The sequence below is a fragment of the Stegodyphus dumicola genome, chromosome 1 (assembly GCF_044657685.1).
Source record: "Stegodyphus dumicola isolate Sdum_Otavi_A_Nest chromosome 1, ASM4465768v1".
In the NCBI taxonomy this organism is placed as follows: Eukaryota; Metazoa; Arthropoda; class Arachnida; order Araneae; family Eresidae; genus Stegodyphus; species Stegodyphus dumicola.
In genome coordinates this window covers 7,721,490-7,736,501 of record NC_140768.1, presented here as the reverse complement: position 1 = coordinate 7,736,501, position 15,012 = coordinate 7,721,490, and the positions used below count along the sequence as shown (strand labels likewise).

General features: G+C 33.4%; 1 long non-coding RNA gene across 1 annotated transcript; it reads right to left on the bottom strand.

The window, feature by feature from the left end:
- Positions 1-1,635: 1,635 nt before the first annotated feature.
- On the bottom strand, positions 1,636-14,415 carry LOC146999041 (uncharacterized). Its single transcript, XR_015039387.1, has 4 exons — positions 14,329-14,415; positions 11,923-12,005; positions 7,750-7,805; positions 1,636-2,351 (listed from the first exon to the last, which is right to left on the bottom strand). It is a non-coding gene; the product is annotated as an uncharacterized LOC146999041 (long non-coding RNA).
- Positions 14,416-15,012: the final 597 nt, after the last annotated feature.

Genomic DNA, 15,012 nt, shown 5'->3' with positions numbered 1-15,012 from the left:
GCGAACGGGCTGGTTGCATGGAAGGTTTCGTGGTTGTTCTCTTGTATTAATGTAGATAAGAGCTAGTTTCACTTAAAACATACCTGCACGAAGGTACTCCAGCCCAGACAGCGATAACCCTCGAATGGCTTTCTCTTAATCAATTAACATAACCTAATTTACATCAGCTTCTTGGTTTACAAGGACCCATGATTGGCGAGATCTGGAAACTCATGAATCATACAAGCAAGTAACGAATTCGTTTGGCGTGACTGAAAGTATTTGCATTCGTGGTGCATTTTCTAAGGGTGTTAGCTCGTATTTATACGTTACACATGGTAAAATCCAAGAAAACGCCTATGCAGCCAGCCCGTTTGCGGGATTAGAACGTCGAACCTAACTACCAGTGTTCAGCGACTTTACCACTCAGCCGCTGGTGGGCCCAGACATCGATCTTAATTCGGCACATTGAAGCAAAGCAAAAAAAACCTGAAAAAGGAGATTCAGGGCTAAATGAAATTGTACAAAATCGCCATTTGTATACATGTAAACCTACATTTTTTAAAAGAAGGAAACCGGGCCAGTAAAGATTCTATATGTTATACGTAGTAGAGTGGCATCAGTTCGCTTCATAGACGAATCAATATTCTATTTACAGATCGACGATTACCGTATCTTCATATCGTTTTCCTCCTCCAAAAGACGCACATTAGCAGCTTAAGCACAGCTATTTTCTTTACGGGACTCCAAGTTGCAAAAAGGGAGAGAGATGAAATGGTGAAGGAAATACTTCGGATTTTGTAACTGGGTTTCAGGCGAATAGGTTTAACCTTAATAATAGACCTCAGGTGATCTGTGAAACGAAAAACGTTGCATAATGAATATTTTTGCATTAACTCAGCAAACTAGACTTAAGACTAGTACGAAAAAAATGACACATGTTTCATTTTCAGACAAAACCTATATTTTTCGCTATAAAAATACAACTACTTTTGAAATTTAAAATCACGGAAAATTTCTCGATGGAAAAGATGCGCATCATTTTGTAAGGCACTGAAATTCCATAACCGAAGCATGGATTTTTTATATATATATTTTTTTAAACCTAAGAACCTATTCGCTATGGGTGCTAGATACCTATAAAATACTGACTAGGTATCTTATCACAAATGTAGCACTCTCGGGGAATAATAATTACAAACCTGGTGATTACAGAACACTGGAGGAAGATCGTTTTATACGAGGCTTTCTTTCTTAAACTTTTTTCAGTCGCAACTCCTTTTTATCACAGATTTTTTCGCAACCCATTTTCAGGGACTCCGTAAGTATTGCGCAAATCCGACACACGCGTGAGTGAAACTGTCAATTTTTTCTCTTGTACTGTAATATACTATTGCAGTTTTAGGTCATTCACTTTAATTTCTAATTTTAACACATAGAACAATGTGAACATTTTAAATAAGTAACCGACGAAATGACAACATCAGATGCAAAGAAAGTAAAAGGAACGTTTATAGAAAGAATGCGTCGAAGCGCGTTTTTTTTTTTTTTTTTTTTTTTTTTTTTTTTTTCCCTTTTCTTTGTCTGTTTGTCTGTGCTGTCTTATCTTTACCTATTTTCAGATACGCTGTGTCAAAATATTTGGTAATTGTAAAATTATCATAATAAGTTAAAGAAATATCAAAACTGCTAAAATTTTGGGCGACTCACAGTTTAAGAAACCCTGTTTTACACGGTTGGATAAAGGGGGCTCCCCAGTCTGGTGGTATCGGTAGTGGCAGGGCCGTCTCTAGGCCATTGTCTGCCCGCGAACTTTCCGAAGATTGTCGCCCCCAAATTAAAAAAAAAAAAAAATTCTCAATGATCGATAAAATTTTTATTTCATATTCATGAAGTACTTACATGTTACAAATTGTATAAAAAGTACTTACACATGACAGGTATAATGAATTTAAAATATTTAGTCGTGGTACCGCGTAGTTTACGCTACGTCAGAGCAGCTAAGAACTGCTCTGGGTAGCGTGCATGACTTGCCATTTGATCCGAATTCCGCGGCCATTCCGTTGTTTAACAGCGTCATTCCTTCAGTGCGGATCTGCCCGCATAGAACTGGCAGGAACACTTTGACGACAAGTCAAATCTTCAAACCAAATACAGCCGCACTTCTGGTCTCTGATTGCCGTGAATGGTGATCCCGGTCGACCAGTTCAGCCATGAGTTTTCAGAGATGAAATAGTCAATTTTCTTAAGCTTTCGATAGGAGCTAATTATCCGACAGTTCCACCTCCCGCCCAATACTGAGGTTATAATTTGGGTTCGGGCTTCCTTGTGCGTCTGCCTTAGATAGTCGTAGCAGCTGTACATAAACATACCTATAAAACTCAAAGAAATAATTGTATTTACTTGAGTAAAATTCCCATGTGCCAAATAATTCGGTTAAGCTGTTTTATTTTACCTTAATTTTCAATTTAGGAATTAAATTATATTGAATTTTTATAAACTTTCGTTATAAAAGTACAAATGTTATGTTTACCAAAATAACTTATTTTGGTAAATTAAACGTGAAATTGCATAAACTATATAAACACAATTAAATATTATTTTAAAGAAGGTGACCCCCTTTCTCGTAAATTAAATACAGCTTACATCCTATTTAATTATTCTAATGATATTACGAAGTAATTTCTAACAAGGAACGTCTTCCAATCTTGTTTTCTGAATTTTTCTGAAAAAATGCTTATGAATATAACATTTAAAATTACGTAACAGTAGAAAAAACTAACTGCTAATACTCTAATGATAAACAAAAAATTGCAAAGAATAACGAGATTTGAAGACTCTGCGCTCTTTTATTTTATTCTCTTCCAGCAAATTTTAAAACTTTCAAAACGTAGGTTTCAAAAATCATCACCAAATCGATGGATTCACGCATACAAAGTAAAAAAAAAAAAAAATCTGAAAGGTTTCAGATTTTAAATCACGTCCAAAAAGGCTTTTTTTTAACGTTTGTGCCTTACCTTTATTTATTAAATATCGTAATCTACGTACTCAAAATATAAAATTCAGTTCAACAGCAATATCGCAATTTAATTTAAAAAATGAGCATATCTTTAGAATTTCCGATACAAAGTCTCGCGCGCTGGAGCAATGGCAAACTGTACGAAAAATTTTTTTCGTTCAGTGTTGTCATTGCTCGCTTTGAAATAGTTTAGTTTTTTTTTAATCAAAAACTCGTTGGAAAGGTTACAAAATCTCAAATAGATAATAAAACAAATTTCAAATTCAAATTTGGGCTTCCACATGCCCATATTCCATAGAAGATTACGTTACTCAAGTAAAAACAACCTTGTATTTAGCGTAGGTATACCTATGCTAAATACAAAGTTGTTTTTACCGTTGTTTTATCAAAGTGCGAGAAACATACATCCACTTATGCAGATTCTTCATTATTTCATTTCTTTACATATAAGACAGGGTGCTAATATATGGTGGCAACGATTTGAAAAGTGATACAGCCTTTTAAAGTTTTCGACGCGAAATGCGAAAACGAAGTTAATAGTCCTTCAGGGCAAATTGCCCCGTTGGACTAAAAAACAGATTTACTTTGGCGGTCAGTTCATTCAAAATAAAAGATTTAATAGAAGTAATGAAAATTTAATCCTTGAAAAATTAAGTCAAAATACTAGAAAATCTGGAATTATTTTACTGTGGAAAAGATGACTCATATTTTGTCATTTTAGCACTACTACTACTACTACTACTACTACGATTCGTAATAATAAATATTCTAATAACGGAATGAATGTATAGCTCAAAAGAAAATGCAGTAAAAAAAAAATTATGAAAATAGCAATCTGTTTTACACCGGTTAGTAGTTAGTGAGCTAAGTGAAATTACAAAAGTATCAAAACTCAGCGCCACAACCAGTTGAGACATTTGATGAGACATTTTTATGTTTGGCAGTGAGAGACATTTGATGTGGGTTCAAATCCTAATGCACGGCGTGCATATTTTGCCCGGTGAGTAATGTAAATACTAGCCATCTCCCTTAAGAAGTTTTTTTTTAAAGGCTACAATCTTTTAACTTATTTAATTTTATTTTGAACACATTGCAAGCTACAATTTGAATTTTTTAAAGAATTTCACTACTTTCCCCCTTATAATCGCGGGATACAGGATTAAGGCTTTCATGTTTTTAGCCCAAAAGGGCTGTTAATCTTCAAACGGTATTTTGCGTAGAATCACCAAAAGCGTTGAATCACTTTTCATAGTGTTGCCACCAAATATTTTTGTCCGGTATTGTACTTAAAAAAATTAAATAATGAACAATCTGCATGAATGTACGTATGTTTCTTGCATTGGGCAAAAACAATGATACCTAGTACCGTTCAGTTTTGAATAGCGTAGTCCTCCACCCGAACATGGGAACCTGGAACCCCAAGTAATTTTTGAATTTCGAATTTGTTTTATAATCTATTTTATATTTTGTAAAGAATTTTTGATTAAAAATGTCAAAATTTTACAGCGAGCAGTGGCAAAACTACGGAGTAAAACATTTTTGTATTCAGTGCGGGAGACTGTCTAATGGTTTGGTTTGCTTTATTTAATTACGGGAAATCACACTAGGTCTATCTGCCAAAAGGGAAGGGATGCCTTCGTGGAGGACTTTCTAAGGGAAACTGGCTCGTATACACGTTACACATGGGGAGAACCACGAAAACGCCCATGCAGCCAGACGGTTCGCGGGATTCTAACTGCGGACGGAACTACCAGTGTTCAGAGACTTTACCGCTCGGCCTCTGGTGGGCCCTGTTTAACGGAAATTCTATAGATATGCTACTTTTAAATATTTTTAGCCCAAACGTATAGGTGTATGTAAACGAAGAAAAGTCCCTTCGGACGTAATATAAAATCTAAAGGCTTTTAGACATTTTTTCCCAAATTCATTATTTGACAAAACAACTGCCGATTCCCTTTTAAATTTGCCACTCGATTTATTTTCAGAACCAGTCTCTCCGGTTGATTTGGCGAGAATGTGTCCTATAGCTTCGTCAACTGCAGTTCCCCTTAGACTGCCATATTCTTTTAAAGTCTCAGAAATAAGATTTCTCTTTCTAATATACCGTATTTGCCGGCGTATAAAACGCACCCCCTTGTTTATACACATTTTTGAAGAATAAAATTTTATTACTGTTCATTATGACGAATTTTTAAATATAAAGTAATACAAAGTAATACTTTCTGCAAATACCCAATCTATCTGAGAAAGAAAACCTTTTAATCTTCTTCGTCAAAATCCAGACACTCATCATTAGAGCTAAATGAAGAGTCACTTGAGCATCTGAGTCCTCATACAACAAATTGTCCTCTGTACCATCCAGTGCATTACTAATGCCACACTTCTTAAACGATTTAACAACCGTCTTTGTTTTACAGCATCCCGTGAAGCTGTGGCCCATTCAAAATCGCATAACTCTGAATAGAGGAAATTTCTAGTAATGAATGTAATCAAAAACTGAGTATGGGCGTATAAGACGCAGCCCGTCTTTAGAGATGGGCTGCGTCTTATTTTTAAAGAAACCTGCGACCTATTTTTAAAGAAAAAAAGTGTGTCTTATACGCTGGCAAATACGGTATATTGGCTAAAATCTGTTAATATCATTTTTGCTGTACGGTTTTTATACCACCAAATAAACACAGTCTAAAATAATGTTCCTCTATCAAAAACAAAGTCAAACATTGAGAATCGGCGTAAATTTTTAAAAATTTAAATTTTTTAATTTTTAAACAAATTATTGAGCTAACCGAATATTAAAATAAAGTTATTCCCAGCTTGTGAGCATAAAAACATTAAAAAAATAGGCATCACTTTAAGGGAATAAATACAAGTTAATATAAATAAAATATGAAGAATTTCATTGTAATTTGCATCAAAGAACAGGGTGAAATGCTTCGCAATGCGAATGTTGTGAAAATATTCTGTTGGCCTGACAAGGTTACAAAACTAAAAAAAAATATTAATCATTCGAGTAATAAAATTCTATTTATAATTTACTTCTGGAAAGTTTGGAAATATAGCGTTCTACAGAAAAATATTTTTAATAATATAAAATGTATATTTTTATATTTTTCACAGCAAATTCTTACAAAAATTTGTCTTTGTTGACAAAAAAAAAAAAAAAAAAAAAAAAAAAAAAAAAACACTTCTTTCTGTTTTCTTCTTTAATATTTGTTAGAGTTCTAATAATTCAGCAATTAATGTTATAGCTTTCTTTTGGGTGTAGAATCAAGTAGATTTTTCCTTAAATCCAGTTAGAGTTCAATCAAATGCAAATTGTAATTCTATTGAAAAACTGGTTAAACGTGATTATTACTGGAAATCAGGAATTCGCAAAAATCCGAAAATACTTGTTTATTTAGAAGTACGTAATATCATAAAAAATTAGTTAATCTAAATAAGTTTTAATAGAGTCAATATCAGAATAGAATAGAAAAAAATCAGAATAGAATTGATCAGAATAAAATAGATCAGAACAGAATAGAATAGACCAGAATATAATCAGTTCCACCAATCAGAATTGTTTAAATATACACAGATCTATATTTCACAAAGATTTAAAATTTCGTCAAAAAGTTCACCACTGGCGATAAAAAACTCAGATTTAAAAATTGGTTTGATTACCTACACCAAATTGGCAATACTTGTTTTTATTATTCAACAGTTTGAGATGAGTAGAATCGTATATAATAGTGGTTCACACCCCTTTTTTTTTCCCTTCCTGTACCTTTTTTACCATTGTTTAGACCATTATACTTCCCTTTCTCATACTTGAAAAGCACATATACATTTATTTTAAGTTAGGTTACTTTTTAATGTATTTTATAAATTAAAGAAGGAAAACTCTAGAAAATGTTCATAAGTACCAAAACTTGAATAAAAGTAGTTTATTTATAAAATAAAACTAAATTCTTAACGGATAAATAAAAAGCTGACCGCATTCCCCTCATGAAACTATGAAATCCTCCCCTTCCCCAGGAGCGAATTTCTGCTTGGTTGAAAACTCTTGATACATACTTTTTGAGAAACATTGAGATTCCTTAACAGGAAGGCTTTCTTTGTCAGAAATAAACGTAGGCCACTAACACGCATTTAAGTATTTAGTTACAAATTTTAAGTTAAAACTACTACATAATCGTTAAGTTACACGATTTTAACTTAAACTGCTGTTTAACCTATTACGTTACAAATCAACTTTTCTTTACCATATTATAATGCAAATTCGTTATTAACCTTCAGTAACTTAGCTAATAAATGCCGTTTCTTTCTAAAACATTTTAATTTCTTTTACCTTCAAATGATCTTCCAATAGCCATCGAGGAATTCTTAAAATGATGTTACCGAACACGGTAGCCTTTTCCATTTATCAGTCACTATGGAAGCATAATATAACGTAGATATAAAATAACCTTACCGTCTAATATCTAACTTTAGGAGCACGGAATCTGTTAAAAAATTTGCAAGATAAAGCAGTGTGACATGCTTTGCGATATACGAAGAAAAGGCCAGAACCAACACCTCCTAGAACTAGTTAGTTCTAGGAGGTGTTGGCAGAACACGTACCGGTTAAATTTGTTAGAATGTTGACTTTTTAAAAAGCAAAAAGAAAGCTTTTTCAAAATTGGCAACGACAGTATAAATTCTAAAAGAGTAGCGGTAACTCTTGTGTTATTATATTTACGAAAACATGGATTTAAACATTTGGGACTTACCTAATGATGAAACATCTTCCGTACAATTGGACTTCAGGAACGAGGAATTATTCACGCTGAAAGAAAATGCACGAAAAGCCATGAAATAAAGACCTACTTCAATTTAAACGAAACACCGAAATGAATATGTGAAGATATTCCGTACAAATGGGGAAAAATTTACTTTCTCAAAATTGGTTTTAAGGATTGAGAATCAGTTTTTTTAATGGCAATTCTTTTCATTTATGCATGATATTTAGAATTAACTTGATATCAATTACTGCACGTCGGTTGGTTGGTTTGGTTTGGGAGATAGCAAAACACACTTTAAGGGGAGGACTGCCTTCGTGGAGGACTTTTTAAGGGAGACTGGCTGGTATACACATTACACATCGCGAATACCACGAAAGCGCCCATGCAAACGCCCAGCCCATTTGCCCCAAAACGAAACCAAGTTGAACTACCAGTGTTCAGTGACTTTACCGTTCGTCGCTAGTGGGCCTGCACATCGATTGGAACAGTTACATAAGGTGTGTGTGTGATTATGGCAAAGCTTCGAGGGCCATCTGTCTAAGGGAGGGATGCCTTCGTGGAGGACTTTCTAAAGAAAACTGGCTCGTATACACGTTACACATGGGAAAAACCACGAAAACGCCCATGCAGCTAGCCCGTTCGCGGGGTTCGAACCTCGGACCGAATTACCAGTGTTCAGCGACTTTACCGCCAGTTACATAAGGGAAGTCTGTGACCATGCAGTCTTGGTAGATTATGCAGATCTATTTCTCAAAAGTGCTAAAAATATGTTGATTAGCATAGTCTACGTAAATATCGAGCATAAGGAAAGTTGGAATGCTAGACTTTAATGGATGGAACTTAGCCATGCAGTTCGTGGCTTTGTTTAAATTAAATAACGTAATCAAATAAATAATTCAAACCTGTTCTGTTTTCATTCTGGCTTTAAATCCATTTTATTGTTATTTTCACTTTTCCAGCGCATTGAGGGTGAAGTGAAACAGTTTGACTTCAGCTCTACAGAGTCGTGTATTTATTACAAACTGTAAACGTGCAAAAGTTTTTAATACGCTTTATACTTTCTTAACCTTAATTATTTTATAATGTAATTTCAACAAAGCATTTCTGCCCGAGTAATTTCGGTTGATTAGAAAATAGATTTAACGCGTTTTAATTTATGCAAATAACATTAATTTTATTGTTTTTATTCAGTAAAAATAAGAACATGGATATGTGTTTGATTTTAGGCACGTACTTATATAAAACTAATTTTCTTACATTATTTAAGATGAAAGCAAAATTTGCTTCGAATTTACATTAATGATAAATTAAATCAGTTTTAAATTCTGAAGCTACCTTACGATCAACCCCGAACTTGCCAGAAATGTCATGTTAAGGAAGAAATCCGTCATACCGTACTTTAACCATGATTCGTAACTGCATGTTACTAAGATTTTATACCATACTGAAGGAATCGATGAATTGCCAGCGTGATCGTATTTAAAAAATAATATTCAATTTGCATAAGATTTACACTAGCAGGTAACCAAGAAATTTCGTATGGGTTTCGGCGCGCATTAAAAACTGTTCACAAAAATCTTAAACACCGATTTCATTCTTCGGAATAATCACAATTGGCTTCAATTACAGGTTCCCAACGAGACAAGCTTAAAAATGGCCTTTTTGAAAAACTTTTTTCCAAAAATTGTGAAAGTCCAAATATTGTGACACAGGCGTTGACATTTTCGCGTTTTCTGAATTGCTGTTTCCACAGCCAAAATCCATGGCCCAAAACAGTCTATCCTATGGGGCGATGCCCGGGAAATAGAGTGGCTGAGGTAAAACTTCCTAGCCCAGTGTTTTGATGACCTGTTTGGTCGCTTTTGCAATGTTATCAACCTGGAAGAGAAGAACTCCTCTTCTGTTGACCAAAGCTGGCTGTTTCTGGCACAGTGCAGCTAAAAACTCTTTGCAATTGTGAAGAGTAGACCTTAGATGTTATGGTTTATCCGCTTTCCAGATGTTCATAGTGGACTACGCTAGGGCTAGTCCACCAAACACACAGCATTACATTCTTTTGGTGAATGTCCGGTTTAGGGGCCAATCACAGACCGGTGATTCAGAAGTCGACCAATGATTTTCACCTTCCGGTTATCATACATGATCCATTTTTTATCACGTCAAGCTCTGTGAAGCAGACGACAGCAACGACAAGCAGATGCTCAGTCGTTAGAGCTTGTTTTCCTCGGACAGGACATGAGGAAGCCACTTGCCCAGTTCCCATATTATCTCAAGTCTATAAAGATATGGTCGAATGGTTTCGTCAGATACTACAAACCTGTATTCAAGTTCCTGGCATTTTTAATTGGCATTCTGCTTGATTTCCTCCTCCAGCTGGACTTTACCGAAGGCGAATGGATGACCAACGCAAAGTTTGTCTTCAAGACTCTCGTCTCCGGATGAAAATCAACTGAATCACTTTTGAGCAGTCCATTCTCTCACTGATGTCTCTCCAAGCGCACAGCATATTCTTTTAACGGCCTCTGCAGCTTTATTTCCTAATTTGTACTTGTAAAGCAAAATAGCTTCAAAATCTCCTTTCCCACAGACGTATTTTTTCGAAGACTGAAATTCCTACAAAACCGATAGCTAAACTTTCGATACACTGAATCTCTACTAAATAAGATTTGAAAGGAATATAAACGTATGACGTCATCAGAATCAATTTGATCACACTAAGCACCGAAAGTAATTGTTCTTAAAAACCGCACGAACTTTCTTAGTTACTTGCTATAATTTGTAAATAGTATGTAAACAAAAACATTAAGTTCCTTCACTTACATTCAATAAGCACTTATTTTTCCTATTCAAAAGGCAATGCAGTTGCCTGGATTAGTTGTCATATTAAATTCGAATGTTATAACTTTATATTTCTCTAGGAATGTTACACATGAAATAATTTATTTATAAATTATTGATAGTGTGTTTTTCTTATTCATTTGTTTTTACTTCAGTTACAAGTTCTACATTCCAAGAATTTAAAATAAAAACTGAAAATTGAGATCTCTTATTTTGCTAAAACTTTCCATTTGTTGAAAGATTCAGTTTTAGTTTATATTTAAATACGTTAAAGGATTAGACAAGATTTTATTAGTTAATTCAGACATCCATGTCCAGATTCTTACTGTAATTCGGGAAATAATCCCACAAAATAATATATATAATTATTCTAGTAATAGCTTTTATTTTATTCGATATCTAATATACGTATAAAACTATTTACAATTTAACGAAAGCAGTATAAATAATTCATGGCTATAAACGGACAATAACTTAACTGTTAAAATTATTTTAAATAAGTACTATTCTACTCGTATATTACGAGTCCTAGATTTTAAGTTTATAAATTTTCACACCCAATGATTGGCTTCTCAATCTTTTCTATGAATAAACATTAAAAAATTTTAAATCTAGATCGTTGCATGACGGTAGGAAGAAAAATCTATTGAGATGATCTAGTTATTAATTTTCAAATATAAAACTATGAACTTATGTAGAAATAAATTATATTAAATTGTATTTTATTCGATGTAAATTTTTCACTCTAAACTCATAGCACATTCGGAACTTGAATATTAACGTAACCACATTGGAGCAATTTGGAGATTTTTTTTTACACATAAGAAAGTAACACACATGGGGTGCACACCTTATAGAAAAATTCGAAAAAAATCCATAATGATCATAAATCGATAAACATTATCAATGTATACATTATCATTATCTTCTACATTACATTATCTTCGAGATACATTATCATATAAAAAGAAAAGTTAAAAATATATTTACGGGTGCCCCTTAGCGATAATTGGCGATTTTTGGCGGAACATGGACACCGAGTTTGTGCAATTCTGGGACTTGTTATTTTGGATTTGTGTAGCGGCAAATTGCACAAACTTGGTATCCATGTACAAATCAACCTATTTTCACTGACAAAACATCAGAGCATTGCGCACCCCTTGACTTTGTGTATGTACACATCGATTTATATTCACTTAAAAAGTCAAAGGACCAGCCAACAAAAAATATATAATCTTAATAAACTACATTTTAAATCAAACAATGAAATAACATAAAAAAAGAAATTCATCTTAGCACTACACAAAAGAAATATCCACTTACCTTATTTACGTGTTTTCTGCCAAACAAAATTCTTTAGCAGCATCCAAAAACTTTCTTCTTATCTGAACTAGAATCTGTACTGGCTAAAAAAATAGCACTAGTAAAATTAAACGAGATTCTTGCATGAAGAATGTTTGTTCAGTTTTTTATTATTTTTTATTCACATCACATACAAAAACACATACTGAAAACTCCAAGTGCAATTAATCCGAGAAACAAGAAATAAAAAGCTAGCCTAGTAAGCCAAAACTACGTTACATAGAATTCTAAAGATTCGTTTACATAAATATTTACCTCAAGGCTTGCCGGGAAAGAATTCAGACGACCGTTAATCACGCTGTCTGATTACATGATCCCTTTATTTTTAACAACTGCCCCCCCCCATGAACCACAGGCTTGTATATAAACTTGTATATAAACAGTATACACGCGTACAAAAAAAAAAAAAAAAAAAAAAAAAAACACTCGAGTTCCAGACACAAGAGAAAATTTAAATGGAACATTAGGAAATTTAAATATAACATTATCCAAATTGAAAAAAGCAATATTCACCTTTTTCAGAAGATTATTCAATGACCCCCTAAGAGAATACTCACAAAAGATGTACTCACAATACATATTTGCAAATTAACACTGAAGATGAAACTTTAGTTCTGAAGTTCTAAACTGTACAAAAGTTATACAGGACGTCTGATAACCGATGACTGTTTTTACCTAGCAAGCCCTCTTCGAGATACAAAACGTCGAAAGGCAAGCAAAAAATGAATCTGCCGTCGTATTACTAACTAGTTTCAGATAAGCACTTCTTGTAACAGCACAGGTTATCAATAGAATATATTGTTTGTTTTTATTCCTTTGTTTAGGAGGAAAACGTTGAACAGCTTTTACCGCGATTATATTCTTCAGTAGTAAGAGGACACATTGTACTAGTTTTCCTCCTAAGAACATCAACAAACCGTAATACCCAAGAAGTCATCTTCAGTAGTTTGCTTAAGCAGTTAACTTATTAACATCAATTATCTGTTCGGAAACAATTGCGGAACTAACTACAGCAGAAGCTTAATATTCAGCTTCAATCTCCTAGTCTATTGAGTCATATTCAAATCTCTTCGGCTAGGGCCAAGTATTCTCCTGGTACAATAATCATTTTGGGCCCTGCCACCATTTTTTGCAGATAGCAAATCTTTACTAGTTAATTCTCCTGTTAACAAGTCCGCAGGGTTATCTTTACCTATACAATGCCTCCATGCACAGGGATCTGTAGTTTCTTGAATTTCTAATACTCTGTTTGAAACAAATTGCTTCCACTTAGATGCCATGCCTTTTATCCAGAGTAGCACAATTGTTGAATCACTCCACAGAATAATCTTTCTAAACTTTTAGGAAGAGTTTTACAATATTTGTCTGTTCTTGCTGCAATTTCTGCACCCATTAATTCTAGTCGAGGCAACGTCACGTTTTTAATTGGCGCTACTCGTGGTTTAGAAACCATGAAGCTAATTTTAAAAGTGCCATGCGGTGTCTTGTACCTAAAGTATGCAACAGCTCCAAAAGCTTTTAATGAAGCATCAAAGAACATAACCACTTGTGACCAAGGGTCTTGCCAACAGGCGCAAATCTTGACTCCTAACCACCTTGAATTTCGTGGGCGTGCTTTGATTTCAAGAAAAGGGAAATTAGTAACAACCTCGCATAAAATATTTGAAATTTTAAGCAAGAATTATTTACTCAACAGAAAACAAAACGAAATTTCGTAATGTTTAGCCCGAAAGGCGTTAACCCAGAAGGGCTATTAATTTCGTTTTACTATTTTGCGTCGATTCACTCACTGCGTTGATTCACTTTTCGAACTGTTGCCACCAAATATTATCGCCCTGTATTATATTTAAAGAAATTAAATAATGAAGCATCTACGTAAATGTATGTATGAGTTTCGCATTGTAGCAACGGTACCTAGAGCCATAAAATTTTGAATTTCGTAATCTTCCAGCGAATATGGGCATCTGGAAGCCCTAATTCGGAATTTATTATCTCTTTCATATTTTGCCACATTAAAAATTGTTGATTAAGAAACTCTGATTTCAAACCGAGGAATCGAAGAATGGAAGCACTACGGAAAAAAAAAATATCTCCAGCTCCCGAGACTGTGTATCGGAAATTCTAAAGATAGGCTCATTTTAAACTTATTTTGCGATATTACTATTGAACTGAATTTCATCGTTTAAGTGCGAAGAACTCCATATATAGTAAATAAAGGCAACACACAAAAGATTAAAAAACGCCCCTCTGCGCTTAATGTAAAAATCTGAAAAAAAGCTTTCAGTTTTTTTTTTTTTTTTTTTTACTTTTTTAAAATATGATTTTAATATTCTTGAAGAATAAAAGAATAAAAATAATTATTTTTACCTTAAAACACATTTCTTTTTTTTCAGAATTTCAATGCAATGTAAGATCCATTTGCTCTCCTAGAAATAGTAAGTTTGCAGAATTCCTTTAAAAAAATAAAGTTTATAAATATTTTCTGAATTTTATTTGCAGGAGAATTATTTAACTTAAGATAAATCTCTGTAACATGAATTAGCAAAATATACTTCTGGCTGAAGCAAATTATTAAAAGCAAAGAATATGGTATTTAATCATTAAAATTATTGTATTAATTATTAAAATGATTGTATTTAATCATTAAATGCAACTGAAAAATGCTCTGTTGAAATTGCTATGTTGAAAGATAAAATTTTACTATTCCTCTGTTATGCAAGCCCCGTATATGATGAAATTTTGTATCAATACTAAATTTATCAGATTTTACAATTTTATTGTTGATTCATTATCTTTGAAAAACTTTATGGTTAGAGTTTGGGGTAGATTAAAATCTTCTGTTAATTTTAATAGCCATAGTAATTCTTGCGATAGTGCAACATATTCAGCTTCTGCCGAAGATAATGAGACGCATTTTTTTTTTTTTTTAAACCACGAAATACTATTTTTACCTAACAAAATTACACTTCTTGATGAGGATATTTTCTATCTTCAGTATCTTCTCTCCAATTGGCATCTGAATAAACTAAGATTAGGTTCTTCCCTCGACGA